This window comes from Dromiciops gliroides, chromosome 2 (genome assembly GCF_019393635.1).
Source record: "Dromiciops gliroides isolate mDroGli1 chromosome 2, mDroGli1.pri, whole genome shotgun sequence".
NCBI classification, from domain to species: Eukaryota; Metazoa; Chordata; class Mammalia; order Microbiotheria; family Microbiotheriidae; genus Dromiciops; species Dromiciops gliroides.
In genome coordinates, this window is record NC_057862.1 from 454221608 (window position 1) to 454239853 (window position 18246).

The following is an 18246-nucleotide window of genomic DNA, read 5'->3' on the forward strand; positions in this document are numbered from 1 at the left end:
AAATTTGTGCAAGCCTGCCTCATTTAGACCTAATTCATGTGCAAGTCAAGATATCACCCCCATGACCCTGGGTAAATCACTTAACAACTTTTCAATATTCTAGGCAACTAACACAATATAAGTTACAGAGAAGGTTGCTAGGGGATGCAGTGAATGACTTACTGGATCTGGAATCAGAAAGAACTATGTTTAAATGCTACCTCTGTATTTGTGATGATGAACAAGTCACATGATCTGTGTCTGCCTCGATTTCCTCATCTGTAAGATAGGGATAATTATAGTACCTACCTCTGACAGTTGCTGTGAAGATAAAAGGAGATCCTATTTTTAAACACTGCAAACCTTAAAGCACAATATAAATGCTAACTTTTATTATTATTTACAACAACAATAGAGGAACTTCCTTTACTCTGAGTATAAAATCATAGGTCCAGTCCCTATCTCTATCTTTAAAGTGCTTTATGAAGCCTAAAGTGCCATTTAAATGTCATACAATATTTTATTGTTTTCATTCAAAGCAAATGATGTTTTTTAAAATCTCACCCAGTCTTGTTATCACACCATTCTAAAGATAGCAAGGCAGCATCTCTCATTTCCATTGTTTCTCCTTCTCTCAACATATTCTAGGTCAAATGATCTCTGTCTTTAGCATACTGTAAACAATTTTTCCTTTTTAATTGCGATATTACCAAATTAGTATATTCTCCTGATCTTTTCAGAAAAGAAACAAGGAAGAAGTGAGGGGTAGCTGATTTTCTTTATAAAAAATCAAAGAAATACATCTGATAAAAAAACCAGGTAGCCAGTACCTTTGATGATGCTATTGAATGATAATGATGATATATTTTGTATCCTCTACAGATTTTACTCATCTCCAGATTGTGCTTTGAATGATTTTTCAAAAATATCAGAGCAGCATTCGAGATACATCACAGTCTTACAGATGTATAATGACATGAAATAATTCCCAATTGCAAATACTTTCATGGGTGTTGGTGACATTTAAGTTGTAGCTCTCTTAAGCACAAAATTAAACACATTCTGTTACTAAAGCTTATCATCTAAAAATAATCTTAAGAATCAAATTAGCAGGGGCAGCTAGGCAGCAGTGGATAAAGCTCCAGCCCTGGATTTAGGAGGACCTGAATTCAAATCCAGCCTTAGACACTTGATGCTTACTAGCTGTGTGACCCTGGGCAAATCACTTAATCCCCATTGCCCCACAAAAACAAAAAAACAAAGAATCAAGTTAGCAAATTATATAACTTAATATGCTCATACAGTTGTTTTATGAAGAATTTTCTAATGAGACTAGATCCTTAATTTGAATTATAGACATAGAGAGGATAGTAAGAGCTAACTATGTCAATTTGTCTATTCTTCAATAATAAAGACAATTCAGTCCATATCTAAATAAAACTAATATAACTGGTAGGATGATTAAAAATTCAGTTTAACTAAGTGATGTCCCTAAATAGTACGATTCTGTTTCCTATAACTTAGGATAATGACATCATTGCTTTGGAGTAAGAAGGTATTTTAGAGGTCATCCAGGCCTTCCCCTAACTTTGCAAATGAGGAGACTGAAACAGAACTGAAATGACTTAGCCTGGGTCACATAGCTAATAACAATATAAGAATAGCAAGCATTTTTGTAGCACTAAAGGTTTTCAAATTTCCTAACAAATGTCTAATTTTGTCCTTCAAATAACCCTGGAAGTTTGGTGTTATTATAGTCCCCATTTAAAACATGAAGGAGGTAAAGAAAATTTAGTGACTTGTCCAGGGTCATAAAGTTAATAAACTGCTTAGGATTTAAGGTTAAGTCTTCCTTACTCCATGTCTAGCACATTATCCACTGTACTACCTAGTTTACACCACAGCTGGTAAGTTTCTGAATCAGGATCAACCTCAGGTTTTCTTAACTTCAATCCCAGCACTAATTGAACGGATTTTTTTTTTAATCAGGTGGGCATAGATTTAATGTCTAAATACTTTTGTATTATAAGGATCCCTAACTCCATTTGTATGGTCACTCATGACTTAGTAAGTAGTTGTGGCAATTAGTGTAGCTGAAAAAGAAAATCAATAGCTGGCTAAACTTCCGACAATAAGATTTTCTGAATTTAGCTTGGATGACAGACATACAGATTTCATCAACAGACTGTAAGATATAATGGCCTTTTTGTCAATGCCCAAAGGCCCCAACCAGAGATCAATCTTGACTGATTGAATTAAGTGAGACTGAGAGTGATTGACTTTGCTGATTAACCTAAAGTTGATTAAACTGAAACCATATCTCGTCAGCGCTCAATAGGATATTGTTCTCAGAAGCTAAGGACTTTGAACTCAACAATGAGACCACCCTCAAGTCCAATGAACCAATCTTACCAATCAGCTTGAAAAATGGCTTCTTCCAGGAGAGGAAGGCAGGAAGTAGGAAGTACGGCTGGCTTGCTGGCTCTGTCTCTTTTTTGTGGCTGGAACCTCAAGGCGGCAGAAGGGAAGGAGAAGAAGGAGACCAGACTGAACTCTTATATCTCCTTCAGGGTAGATAGGCTGCTTCTTAACTTTATGAACTAACATGTATTCTCTCTTTACTATGCTTTAATAAATGCTTAATGACCAAAGACTGGGGCTAAAAGCTTCTAATTTAAGGTGACCACACATTTAGTTTTTATTGTCATAAGACCGATATCTAAAGGATTTCTTGTTTAGTAATAGCTATTGTATTCTACTACCATTGACTTTAAGGACCCAGAACAAACTCCATTTTATTAGGAAATATTGGAAGAACCAACTCCATTAGGAGCCATAGGATTTTTTTTTGTTGTTGTTGTTTTTGGTGAGGCAATTGGGGTTAAGTGACTTGCCCAGGGTCACACAGCTGGTAAGTGTCAAGGATCTGAGGCCAGATTTCAACTCAGGTCCTCCTGAATCCAGGCCCAGTGCTCTATCCACTGTGCCACCTAGCTGCCCACAGGAGCCATAGGATTTTAATGAGCAATGGGCAAATACTGTAATTAATATAACAAAAAGTTCAATGCAATGAAATACAAGGATGGGGGTGGATGGACTCAGCTCTTACCCTTACACTACTTCAGATTTTATTTTAAATATCTTTCCACAAATTTCCTTAGTTTTCAAGTATGATTCTGTGAGCTTAGGTATGAGATATAGATAGAGGTGATAGATAGATAGAAAATAGTTAACATTTTTCCCAAAATATATCCAAAAATATATCAAATGTCATAGGGTTATATCCTCATAACACCAACAAAATTGGGTGAAAAAAATAATTTGGCAAGTCATTTAGTTATTTGGTCTATGCAATATCCAACAAAAGTCTGATTCGTTTTCTTCCACTAAATCGAATATATTTAATTAACTGTTTCAATGTGTTGTTTTGAGTTTATACAGACAGTGAAGTAATTCCTGCTGGTTGCCTGAACTGTCTCAAAGCTTATTACTGGACCTCACAAAAATAAATCAGTATTATGATAGTCATTTGATCAAAGGAGATAGTTAAAATGAATAATCCTAACACCTTATTCACTCTAGAACAGACATGTCAAACACTCAGCCTGCAGCTACTTGGGGTCTTGCAAAACTCCTTAGTTCCTACTGACCCATATTAAAATGTAAATAGTCAATGTCTAAGAAAGTAAATAAAAATAAAATACTATATCAATAATGTATTTTGAGGTTTTCTAAGTCAAACATGGGGTCCTTTTGATCTTTTTCTATTTGATTTTAACAATATTGCTCTAGAACATAATTTTTTAAACCAAATAGCCTATGTATATTTTTTTACTTAATTACATAATGGTATAACATTCCTTTGTATTATCCTAGAACTGCAGCTTAGGATGAGGGGGTTGTTGCTGTTAAGTCATTTCAGTCCCCTTTGACCTTTCATGACTCCATTTGAGGTTTTCTTGGCAAAGATATTAGAGTGGTTTGCCATTTCCTTCTCCAGGTAATTTTACAGATGAGGAAACTGAGGCAAATTGGGTTAAATGACTTGCTCAGGCTCCCACAGCTAGTGTCTGGAGCCAGATTTGAATTCAGGTCTTTGTGATTCAAAGCCCCAGCTCTATTGCACCACCTAGCTGCCCCCAGGATAAGGAGAAAAGATATATAAACCAAGAAGATCGCAACCAGGAATCTGGTTGGGGGCATAAACAAAAGCTAAAGTAAAGTGGCATGGAGATAACCAAGTCAGGGCCTGAAATACAAGCCAGGATTCAATAGCTTAAGTGTGGTTAAAAGGCAAGAACAAGATGTAATAGTTTTCAGCCAGTCATCTCATCCAATAGTCTGCTCCCAGCTCCAATGGAGGGCACAGTTTCTGACAGTGAGCTTTTCAAATAAGTTCTCCAGGGAAGAGAGTACCAAATAGCTTTCAAAACAGCTCATTTCACTTTAAGATACCACCAATCATCAGGAAGGTTTCCCTTCCATAAAATCTAAATCTTCCATTTTGCCACTCCCATGAATTCTAATTTTTCCCACTGTGGTGAAGCAGAGCAAGTCTAATTTATCATCTCCAAGAGAATACTTCAAATACTTTAAGATGACTATTATATCCCTGCTGAACCCCTAAATCTTTACTTCTCGAGGCTAAATAGCCCCAGTTCCTTTATCCAGTCTTCATATAGCATTATCCCAAGCCCTTCACCAATCTGATCTCCTTCTCTGAATCCTTTTCATGTTAGGACGATTTAATTTATTTATCAAGTCTTAATGACAAATATTTATCAAGCATTCATCATGAGTAAACAGGCAGCAAGCATTTTAAGTCTTACTGTGTTCCAGGAATTGTACTAGGCAATAAGTAAGTATTATACTAACAGTTATAGATACAAACATGCACACACACACACACACACACACCAAAAACTATGAAAGTATTTCCTATAATTTCTCTTGTCATTCATGGCTCATTGTTATGGGTCACAGCAACCTATTTCCCATGTGACACTCATCGTTCATTTTTGTTGTTAAATCATTTCAGTTGTGTCCAACTTTTTCTGACTCTCATTTATGGTTTTCTTGGCAGAGATATTATACTGTTTTGCCATTTCCTTCCCCAGCTCATTTTACAGATGAGGAACTGAGGCCAACAGGACTAAGGGACTTGCCCAGGGTTTTACAGTTACCAGATTTCTGATGCCAAATCTTCAGGAAAGTGAATCTTTCTGACTCTGAACCAAGCAGTCAATCCATTGCACCACCTAGCTGCCCTTATTGTTCATAAATGTATCCAAAATCTTTCTGAATCTATTTTAAGTTCTGAATCATTTTGTAATTCTTGCTTTTACTGTAAAATGTCCATGCCCGGGAGGAGAGGAAATAAGAATTTGCTGATGATTAAGAGCAATCAACAGAGTCCAAGACAAGGATGTTTCAGGAGGAAGTGAGAATGGTACAAAAAGCAAAAATGTATTTAGGGCAAGCCAGACTTTTCCAGTATTTTTATTTCAAAGGGCAAGATGGGATTAGAAAGTTAATTTGAAGCCACATAGAAGAATGGTAGATGCTGGAAAAATGACACTTTGTCCCATGTAATATTCTTGTCCCAAGATAACATCCTTTCATAGTTGGGCCAAGTGTACTATGTCCCATTCTCACCCCACTGTTATGGTCTTTCCTCAAGCCCAAATATATCCCCATATATTTGGGATAATGAGGCCCTTATATGTACTACTAGCTATGTAAATTGGCCCTTTCTCTAAATTTTACTTAACTTGTAGAATTATTTACCATATCACTGAATCTCAGAAATGGAAAAGACCTCAAATGTCATCCAGTCTAACTTCTTTTCTGGACAGAAAATGCCTCAAAAATATTCCCAACAAATAGTCATACTCAAATTTCAATGAGGCAGCTAGGTGGTGCAGTGGATAAAGCACTGGCCCTGGATTCAGGAGTACCTGAGTTCAAATATGAACTCAGACACTTGATACTTACTTGCTGTGTGACCCTGGGCAAGTCACTTAACCCTCATTTCCCCACCAAAAAAAAAAAAAAGGGAAATTTCAATGAGACCTCCTCACTGACTGGTGAGTCTCTACCTAGGATGGCCATTTCTTCAAGGGTCCTAGACATGACCATCAAAGTACCCAACCCTCACTTTTCTGTTCCCCTTTATGTTTTGCCATCCCTATTTGAAATAGTAACTATGAAGATAGTACAGTTATCCTTTCCACATTGCAAGTTTAAGGGTATAGTGCCATCATGATCTGGAAAATTTATGTAAAATTGTTTTGGCCCTCCCTTCATGCCAGAAAAGAAGTCTGATTTTTTTTTTCTTTTATGGGATGTTTACAGTACCTTATTGTAAAATTTGAGTTGATATACAATATTATAGATATATTTTATGTATTTCAGAGTTTCTAAACCTTTTCTACATCATCTGCTGTCATTTGTGTGTCACCTGTGGCTTCTGCAAAATTTCCAAAAAATTGCCATTTATAGTAATTTCTTATGCTAACCTATGATATATTGAAACCATGATGGGGAGAGTTGTGATGTGGAAGGGATAGCTATAGTTGTGTCTCTATTGCTTAGTACAGTGCCTGGCATATGGTAAGTGCTTTATAAGTTATCTATTTATCTATTAATAGAAACATGCTTATTCCAATATTTTGGAATTGGGCTAACAAGCTTGGGTTCATTGTAACCAGATATTTTTAAAGATTCTAAAGGTTTGTTTTTTGTTTTGTTTTGCAGGGCAATGAGGGTTAAGTGATTTGCCCAGGGTCACACAGCTAATAAGTGTCAGGTGTCTGAGGCTGGATTTGAACTCAGGTCCTTCTGAATCCAAGACCAGTGCTTTATCGACTGCACCACCTCCTGCCCACAAGATTGTATTGGTTTTAATAATACATTTTTTTCATTCTTTGCCTTTTGCAGATTAGAGGTTTCATCTTTTCATTATTCTGCAAACTGTAACATTTCCTTTTCCTCAGGAAGTTTATTTGTCCTTCTTTGAACCTTCTTATGTCCCATAACAAGTAGTGCCAGCAGTCCATGAATTGAACAACTTCACAAAATGGTTTTCCCTTTCTCTTCTTGCAATGACTGAGGCTCTTGGATATAGTTGGATTAGTAGAATAGGGACCAGTTAGGGATTTATACCCATTATATGAGGTGAGGACAAGGAAGCATAGTGAAATGAGAAACACTGATAATAAGTCATTTTGCCTATTCAGATAAAGGACAAGTATCAACATTTGCTCTCAAGCTATCCAAAAGTAAAACCACAGAAATCATCTTAGACTAGAAGGACCTACCAAAAAAAAAAATAATGTTAAGGCATGTAACGACAATGATAGAGATGAATATTTTTATGATGGTAATGGAGGAAACAGACATTTATAAAGCATATTATGTTTTATAAATGAGGAGCCCAATATGCCACTATATCTCTAGGTATAGACTGCCCACACTCTATGCATGCCAATGACTGGAAATGATTTAAATGTTGTTTTATTCATGTTGAGAGAAAAAGGTGAGTAGATCTTTGATTCCATTGGTTTAGTGGAGTAGGAAAGATCAGCAATTGTTCTGAATATTTCTAAGAGAGTTACCTAGGATTCTGTAACTACCATATGTCAAAGGCAGAATTTGATTCCCAGACTCCCATCCTCTTCTTGAAACTGTCCCTTGTGCCAAACAACATACTTAATATTATATTTTCCATTATTATTCTAAAATCCTGATACAAGGTCCTTTGAGCATTATAATTTGTAATTTAGTGGCTTTACTCTTCAGAATATTCCCTGATGAATATGAAATGTTTGGTATATAAGATAAGGTTGTCTGGACAGAACCAATAATAATCCTTCAAGATATATCCTCTGGAAGTATTTCATTTGCCTTATCTCCCTCGAATGAGCTATTTGTTTGTTCTTCCAATATTGCTTTAAAACTAAATTCATTCCCCTGGTTTAGTCTACTGGCAGAGTTGAATATGTATCATGAATGTGAGGCTTCTTCTGCCTACACATAATATAAATATTAATACAATGTCCCTTGTAACCAATTTCTGCCATTTAATATTCATCTGTTTACAATTATTTAATCATGAGTGCCTTCTAAAAGGCTTGCTCTTATGTGGGAAATCATAAAAAAGAATAATTTTAATGGATCAAACCACAAATGAATAATAAGGATCATAGAATGATTCAATTTCTACCGGGAAAAAATGAAACACTATCTTATTAAGACCTAAGCATTATATTTTTCGATTTTTTCTCCTTTTAAGTAACAAACTTTTCTTGGGAGGGGACCAAGCCTGTGATTTTATTGGCCTAGGGAACTCCAAGTGAGGATACTATCTTTACTCAATGCATATAGGCACCTTCTCTTCAATTTGTTATTCTTAGAGAGGTGCATATAACAACAAGAGGTTAAGTGCATAGCCCACATAGAAACATTATATATCAGGGGCAGGAAATGAATGCTGATCTTCTAGCTCCAAAGTTAGTGCTTTCTCTATTACATTATACTCCCTCTCAATTTTTCTGGATAAACTGAAGTTACCCCTTCACCAAAATCCACATTGAAATAGGAGATAACCCTAGATTTTGAAGCTTAGCCAGCATAGCACAAGCAAACTCCAAGTCCTACCAAGTGTAGGTCTGACAATGGACTGACTTTGTATGTCTTGTATCTTTATATCACTTTTCCAAAGGTCACCTAGCTAAGTATAGAAAGGCTTATCATCAGGGTGTTGGCCACCAGAGGATGAGGCTGTGGTCTGCATTAGTGAAAGGTCTACTCAGACAAATGAAATCACAGATCTTTGAAAGACTTAAAGAAGAAAAATGTCTAGATGCCTCAGGCTGTCTAAACAGCTAAGACTCAGTCTCCTCCTAAAAATTAAGGACAGATATAGACAAATACATCTAGCAGGCCAACTGCCAAGAGAATACACCTTAATTGATTTTCCAACGGAATGTGTTGCAGAGATAACAATAAAGGATAAGAGAGCATGACCGATCTGTATGCAAAGACCAAAAAGACTATAAAAGTTTTCCTGGAAAAGATAAAACAAGAGTACAACTTGATGTGTACATTTTCCTACTAGACTTTAAGCAGGGCCCATCTCTTATATGTCTTCTTATTCTCCATACTACCTAGTAGAGGGCCTTGCACATAATTGATGGACACTAAATGTTTGCTGAATTGCATTTGATTGAGTCGGTTATGAAAAGCATGTTGATCAGTGTGATGAGAGGCAACAGGACAAAGTAAACACTGGGCTGGATTTGGACTTGAAGCCTAAGGGTCCTTAGTATTGGGTCTTTAGTTGCTATTTGACCAGCATGGCATAGGGCAAAATGTCTTAGCTCTGATTCAAATCTTACCTCTGTCAGTTAATATCTATGTGATCTTGGTTATCATTTAACTTAAGCCTTGGTATCCTCCTTTATAAAATGAGGAGTTTGAACTAGATGGCCTCTGTGGTCCCTTATAGCTCTAGTTTTAGGATTCTATGATGAAGTAAGTGACTTAAGCTCTCTGAGCCTCAGCTTTCTCACCTATAAAATAAGAATGGCATACATCTAACAACCCCACAGGGTTAACATGAAGAAAGTACAAAGCACAATGTAATTGTGATTTTAGATAACCTACTCTAGATTTGTTTCTACTGAATATAGGAAAAATTATATCTGTCAACTATAGCATAATGCACTTAGGATAAAATAAAACCTTCGAGACATTTCTAGCAGAAAAAAAGATACCAATGTTTGAGCATTGTTAAATATGAACATAATTTATTAGGGAGAACTTTCTTTGTTTATTTGGAATTCTATAGATAAGTACTTGGGGATAGCCTTATGTGACCCTGGTGAAATTGTTTTCTTTTGAGTCACATGAAGATCCTAAAGCGAGTCAGCTACAATAAACACCCTCCTACTAAGCTTCAAGAGGCCAGGGGTGACATGGGGCTTAGGAAAAATCAGAATTTTCTCCTGTAAGAGGCAAAACCAAAGATGACCATATAACAGGACAGACATATGGAGGAATCAAGGGACTATTAAAGTTTAGATTGGCCAACTAGATATCAGGACAGACACACCTAAGAAGTAATGGGAGATAAAATTCTATAGCAGAAAAGTCAATTAGGTGTGGCTACTAAATTGGCTTTAGTCAATTAGACTGGAGCTAGGAGACAGAGATAAACTCCAGAGGTCAGGAACATCATCATTCCCCCCCAAAAATTAACCTCCTGACTCTCAGGAATATAACAAGCATCCAGGCTTTCCCCACTCCACCCCGAAAAGGAATTTTCTTTTTTCTGTTAGTCACGCCCATCTATCCCCTATAAAAGCTTTTGCCTTCTTTCTGTTCTGGGAGGATGATGTCTCTAAACCACTTTCTTTGGAGGTGGTGGTGAAATCTTTGATTTCCCACTGGGTCACTTTCTCTAGCACCAAATAAAAGACCATTTTAATCCTAATTGGACTATGTGAGAGACTGTAATTCTTTACTGAGGAATACCTAAGGACCCCCACCTTTCTTCCCATGACAGGTTAAAGGACTCATCCATTGTTTTGTGTGTTTGCTTGTTTGTTTTGGTTTCCTTTGTGTTTTTTCCAGGTTAGGAACAAGTAACAGAAGGAGAAAGAAGACGCAAAATCTTTTCTTGCCCATATTTATTAAACTGTGAAAACATATGGAGTCGGAAGTAGAGTTGTTTCTTAACTGACATAAGCTATAAAGTCATTTTACATTTGCAGGAACACAATAGCAATGTTCACTACCACCAAGGAAAAAATTCTCACAGCAAGCAAATTTACAATTTTGGGGGGTAGGGGAATAAAAAAGGAGGTAGTAAGACTAGGGGAGAGGGCCAAGCAGTGAAAAAGGTATGCTGTAGCTAAAAGAGTTGATAGAATAATTTTGAAACAAGATATTTGTTTATGGGTCTTGAAAGATGTATTGGAAACACTATGCATTATTTATTTTTTAAATGGTATATTTTTTTATTGTGTCAGCTAAAAGGCATGTTTTTCATATTGCTGATAAAAAAACAACCACCCCAAAACCTGCTAAGAAGCAGACACAAAACAAATGGAGAAGTCTCATGATCATGTACTTTTTTCACACCCCTCTGGAGAATTGTTCTCTGAGGTCCATTTGCCCTATATAAAGTTTAATGAATTAAACAGAAAGAAGAAATTCAGACAGTTCAAAGACCTGAGTTCGAGTTCCATGCCTATTATGATAGCCTAAGACCTGGTCACTTTCCAGGGTTTAATTATTAAAGCCTAGGTGATTTTATGTTAAAATCCATGAGGGTGACACAGAACAAAAGGGGAAAGTCCACTGTGAGCCCAAAGGAGCAACAAAGAGGGATGGCAGATGTGCTGGTAATTCTATACCTTGATTAATTTCATACACACACACACAGACACACACCCCAAACCAGTGTGTACAATTCATATCTGCCCTTGAAGGTCCACTCAGATCAAAGGCCTTCTCTTCCAATGAAGTCTTCCCTGATCCTCCCTCCTTTGAACTTCTTAAGCATCTTCTGTTATGCTGTCATACTCTTCTATGCATGATAGTTACTTTGTTTATTGTTATAAGTATTTAGGGAAGGGGAAGAAAGAGAATATTCACCTGTTAAGCCACTGTTTGACAAATATTACCTCATTTGGTTCAGCCAAGGTCACCAGCTGTCTCTCCCCCTCCCTTTTGGGGTTTTCATGTGGCCAAGCTGCGACCTGGGTAGGACACCAGACCCCTTTCCTGCCTCTGGCTGGTTTGTTAGGGCTGTGGGGGAAGAGGGTGGCTGAGGGTTTGGGCATCCCTGTCTGTCCTAGACCAACCTCACTGACACAACTCTTCTCTGTCTCGCCTCCTTAGAATCGTGAAGATAGAGGTTAAGTGACTTACTCAAAGTCACACAGCTAGTAAGTATCTGAGGCCTGATTTAAACTTAGTTTTTCATGACTCCAGGTGCATTATTCTACCCACTTCACCATCTCGCTATTATGAGAGGTGAGTGGCTTAATAGACAGCTGTCCTTGAAATCAGACTGAACAGAGTTCCTTCTCTGACCATACACTGGCTATGCAACCTGGGGAAGTCACATAATGGCTCAGTGCAACTTTCTAAGACTATAAATTGTAGAAAGGGTGCCAATGCATTAGAAAAGTGCATTTCCTCAAGTGGGCATTTTACATAGCAGTGAAATCACAGATCTGATCCCTAACCCCATTATAAACTTAACAAATACGAAATTTCAAAATTCAAAGAAAGAGTATATTTTGCGGGGCAATGAGGGTTAAGTGACTTGCCCAGGGTCACACAGCTAGTAAGTGTCAAGTGTCTGAGGCTGGATTTGAACTCAGGTACTCCTGAATCCAGGGCTGGTGCTTTAACCACTCCGCCATCTAGCTGCCCCCTAGAAAGAGTATTCTTTATGCAATTGTGCAAACATCTGCTACATACAGTTTGGTTTTTAAGAGTATGTTAAGTTATGATAGTTATCTGTAAACCTGCCTTAACTCTTGTAAGATTGTAAAGACCATGAGGAGAGGAGACCTCACACTGAACCTTGAATTTTGTAGGTATTCAATATATATTTATTTAAAGATCATAAAAAGTCCCAGTTATTTGTACTGATTTAACAAACAATTAAAGCAATGTGGAGAAATATCCATTTAAATTAGAAATCTTAGTGTATATTTAGCCAAGTTCATTTCAGTGAATCTAGTTCTTCTCATAATAGTAGTTTTTAATGATGCAGTTTGCCAACCATTTCATATTTTTTCTATATAAAATCTGCTTTCTGATGCCTTTTTTTCTTGGTAAAATGTTTTATCAGTGGACCACTAAAATTAAACAATAGGATTTTATTTATGGAATCTATTTTCAGGGTAGACAAATGTTAGCTTGTGAACTGAAATATTTACCTCCTGTATGAAAGTTGCATGAAAATTCATCTTTTTAAATATAGCTTCTAATCTGTCTTCATTAAGAATGAAAGTCACTCTCTAACTTACATACCAATTCATCTATTTTAATAGAAATCAAGATGGGAAGACAACTGTATGGTTACTGCTGTGAAAACATGCAAGCCACATTTATATGCCCATCCTAAATATAACAGTAGATGACTAAATATAGGCAAAGAAATAGAACCTGAATTGTAAAAATTCTGAAACTTCTTGGTTGTAAGGATAGGGATCGAAGGGATTCACTGAGTCTTCTCAAGGACACAAGGGAAGAAATAGCAAAAAGATTTTTGTGTAATCAGATTGAAAGTCTGAACATTTAAAGTTTTAGGTATTTTTTTCCATCTTCAAATATCTTATCAGTTCAGTGATAAAGTTCCCTTAACCTCACCATGCTTTTGTTTATTTTGTTTTTTAATGTTAGTAACTATAATTAGTTTGCAGGCAAATGTCTAAACTGTAAGTTTTGTGAGGGTTGGGATATGATATCAAAATGTTGGCTCTTTCCAACATAAGCACAATAGTCTGTATGTAGTAGACTGTTAAATATTTGTCAAATGTCAATAAATAAACCTATCATTTTAGAGATGAAGAAACTGAGTCTTGTAGAATTTTTCTTGCCAAGAAAGCAAAGAAGGAAGGAAACCTCTATTAAGTATTTATTATATGCTAGGCACCATACTCAATACTTTACAAATATTACCTTATTTGATGCTTACCATAACCTTTGCAGGTGGTTGCTATTATTATCCCCATTTTTTAAAAGTGAAGAAATTGAAGCAGATAGAGGATAAGTGACTTTCATTAGATCACATAGTTATAAAATGTCTAAGGTTTGATATGAACTCAGGTCTTTCTGACCCTGGGCTCAGTGTTTGAGTCATAGGCACAGTTGTCTATACAGTGGCTTAGCCCCAAAGTGAAGAAAACAATTTAGGGACACTCCAAACCTCCAGCATTTTATCTCTGAATTCAGATAAACACCCACATCAATGGGAACAAGTTTCAATTTAGCTCAATTCAACAATCTTTTAAGTGCCCTACATGTGTCAGATTTTGTGCCAGGCTTTGGAGACATAAAAATAAAAAATGAAACTGTTCTTGCCCTCAAACGGCTTACATTCATCTGGAAGGGTAGGGAGAAGAGACAATCAATATGTGTTGTGGTTGGTGATGCTGGTGGTGATTGTTGGTGGTTGTAGTTCAGATACTTTGGTCATGTCCAACTCTCAGTGACCCCATTATGGGTTTTCTTGGCAAAGACACTGGAGTGGTTTGTGTGAGGAAAAGGGTAGTGATCTCCTCCCAGTAGAATATAACTGCCACCATTCAAATTACATTCCTCTGGACCTGTCTGAGGATAAAGGTCTCAGTTCCCCTTCTCTCCAGCAGACAGATCATATGGTTCTGAGCTGGTCTGAACTAGATCCTCTCCCAGGATGATTGAAGGAATATCTCTGTGTCCCCTCCCCATTACCTAAGAACTCAAAGAATAATTATGGAAATTAGGGTTAAGAATACTGCATTTCAGTTAGCTAGCTTTTGTGCTTAGATGTAACCCTTATATAATCGACCAATGATGAACAAGGGGAGGGTCCATTTCACTTTAGGGACTAGGGATTAAAATGTGGCCTGCAGCCCTATGCTTTACACTTGTTTGCTGTAGCACTTATTTGCAAGTGTCCATTCTCATGAGAATGAAAATAAATGAGCCTTTGACACATCACCGCTGAGTTCCAGAGAATTATTGATCAGGGGTAGTTTTCCTCTCAGTTTGCCGTTTCCTTCTCCAGCTCAAGTTATAGATGAGGAAACTGAGACAAACAAGGTTAAATGACTTGCTCAGGATCGCACAGGAAGTGTCTACTGCAGAATTTGAACTCATGAAGATTAGTGTATTTATAGTAAGTATATAAATATATTATAAATATAAATATTAAATCAAATATATAACATCATAAACATAAAAATACAGAAATATAAATATATATACTTACTATATACCCAATCATTTTCATGAGTTATATATCTATGTGTGTATATACTTACACATCTATAAATGCAGAATATACACAAAACAAATATAAAGTAATTGGGGAGGGGGGTTGCACCACTAATTTTAGGAAATTTGGAATGGTTTCTTGTAATAGGTGCAATTCAGCAGAGTGTGAAACCACCCTTCCTTTGTCTTTCATATGAGGTTCTTTGGACCCTCTTTTTGTTCTCTAAATAGTAATCCAAGGAAGTTTGGGCACTGAAAATGCTGTTATGCTGTGCCTATGTGAACTGCTGTCGACAATGGAAATATGAGAAACCAAACTAGTCACCTTAAAATCGAAGCTGGCCAATCACCCAACCATTTTGAGCATCTCACTTTGGAACTCTGAAATAGTGAGGTATAACTGGCACTCCAATACCTAGCATTACCAGAAAGTTGGGAAACACTTCAGTGATGTCCACTCTAAATTCATATTATATAAGGATCTTTATATTCAGTGAATTTCATAATAAGAACCAAGACCAACTATCAAAAGAAGTTTCTGAAAAGACAGACCATTCATTTCATTTAGAAAAGGAAAGAAAGGAAAAGAAAAGAAAGTTAAGAAAAGAAAAGAAAATCCTAGCATCTCTACATAATATATGTTGGGGGGAAGAAAACATACCCATTAAACTACAGCCTTTTAGGACATGATGTCACAAGTCGTATCCTGTTAAATGAAGCCGAAGATAAATGCCAGCTATAGACAGCTGGAAGGAGACAAAAAGAATATATACTGTAAATCTTCCCATGGCAGGCCTAAATTGTAAAGAATGACTTTCAGACTTTTTCCAATGAATAAAGCTCTTCTTAACAAAAATTCCAAGCAGTTGGTAAATATGAAGCATGGGTTGACTGATTAAAAAGGGAAACCTCACATGCAATGCTGTTTATTCCCTCAATTTATATTGGACTGGATTTTAAACGGTGAGATACTGGACATCTAGTGAATAGGATTAAAGTAATATACACATAAAGTAGTGAAATAGAGACAAAGATTTATCTGGATAATTTAAGCAACATAAACATCAAATATTAATTCTGCTTTCACCTCAAGAGTAAGATTGCTTCATTAAACCCTGGTGCCCTTTCCAAATTAGATAATTACCTCAGCCCTCCACTTTTTCTTTTCTTGATTTCTTAGTTTTGTCTTCAATAAATATAACTAATGAAATTTTATTCTGATTATAGACCTCGAAATCAAGAAAAGCTAGACTAAAATCTTACCTCTAACATTTATTATCTATATGACTATCAGCACGTCCCTTGATGTGTGTGTATATGTGTGTGTGTGTGTGTGTGTGTGTGTGTGTATACCTATATATATTATATATATAAAGTTCTTTTTAATCATACGAGAAACAGAAATCAAAACAAAACAACAAATCTGGAGTTTTTACCCCATACACAGCAAATTGTCACAAATGAAGAAAGATGGGAATAGTTATTGTTGAAAGAGTTGTAGAAAAATAGATACACTAATACATTATTGATAGAGCTATAAACTGATTCACCCATTCCAGAAAGCAGTTTGGAATTATTCAAAGAATGTGGTTAAAATGTCCATGCCCTTTGATCCAAAGATTACACTGTTAGTCATCCCCCAAAGAAATTCAAAGAAAGAAAGGTCTAATATACACAAAATATTTAGAGCAGTATCTTTTGTTAGTAGAGAAATGGTTATTGTCCATTCTCAAAAGAGACCAAAATCACTATGTTGGTGTCAGGGTACAGTGTGTCTGACTGTGACTGATCAGACAGACCAATATGAGCATAAAGGCCCTATCATAGGTTGGGCACAAATAGTCTATAGGAATATTTTGGTGCATATGTCTCTAAATTTGCATATTCCACATATTTTTAAGCTACTGCAATTGTGCTTTGCACAGTATTTTCTTTGATATGGGCACACGATGCTGGGTGGTCCTGTGCCAGTGTCTCCCCTATCACATAATCAATTCCAAAGTTCTTCAGAGAGACCTTAAGAATGTCTGTGTAGGGGCGGAGCCAAGATGGTGGAGAGGAAGCAGCAAGCTGCCTGAGCTCTCCTTCTGTTCCCTCAAAACGAACATTAAATCAAGCCTCTGGACGGATTCTGAAACTACAGAACCTGCAAAGAGACAGAGAGACACAGTCCTCCAACCAGAGATAATTTAGAAGACTTCAGGAAAAGGTCGGTCTGACTCGGGCAAAAGGGAGGCCCAGCGCAGGGCAGCAACCCAGCGCCGAGGGGGTCGGGGCAAATCAGCAGGAGCTGCGGGTCACAGCCGAACAACTGAGGCTCCCGGAACCTGGTTCAAAAATCTGGTGGCCAAGAAGGACAGTGGAAAAACTTACCTGTACCGGCCGAGAGGGCCACGAACGGCGGGATCAGACGCCGGGGTCTGGCGCCTGGCTGGCCGAGCACAATCAGACAGGAAGTGCAGGAGAGGGGATCTCCACACACCATAAAGGCCTCAGAGTAAAAGCCCGGTCACACAGCACCTATACACCTGCACAAGAAGCCCAAAACAGGGACCCTGGTGCCCCCAGAGCAGACCTCAACTTAAAGAATAAATAAATAAGCTGCAATAATGAGTAAGAAGCAAAAAAGAGCCCTCTCCATTGAGAGCTTCTGTATCAATAGGGAAGAAGCCAACACAAACTCAGATGAGGACAATACCCTCAAACTGCCTACATCTGAAGCCTCAGGAGGGAAGGTGAATTGGTCTCAAGAACAAAAAGCCTTCCTGGAAGAGCTCAAAAAGGATTTTAAAAATCAATTGCAAGAGGTAGAAGAAAAAATGGGGAGAGAAATGAAAGCAACACAAAAAAACTATGAAAAAAGAATCAGCAGCTTAGAAAAGGAAGCTGAAGAAAACAAAGCCTTAAAAAATTCATTTGGCCAAATGGAAAAAAAGCTGCATAATCTCACTGAAGAAAACAATACCTTAAAAAATTCACTTAGCCAAACAGAAAAAAAGGTACATAATCTCACTGAAGAAAACAATACCTTAAAAAATTCACTTAGCCAAATGGAAAAAAAGGTGCATAATCTCACTGAAGAAAACAATGCCTTAAAAATTAAAGTGGGACAGTTGGAAGAAAAGGAATCCATGAGACACCAAGAATCGGTCAAGCAGAATAAAAAAAATGAAAAAATAGAAGAAAATGTGAAATACCTCATTGGAAAGACAACTGATCTGGAAAACAGATCGAGGAGAGACAATTTGAGAATCATTGGACTGC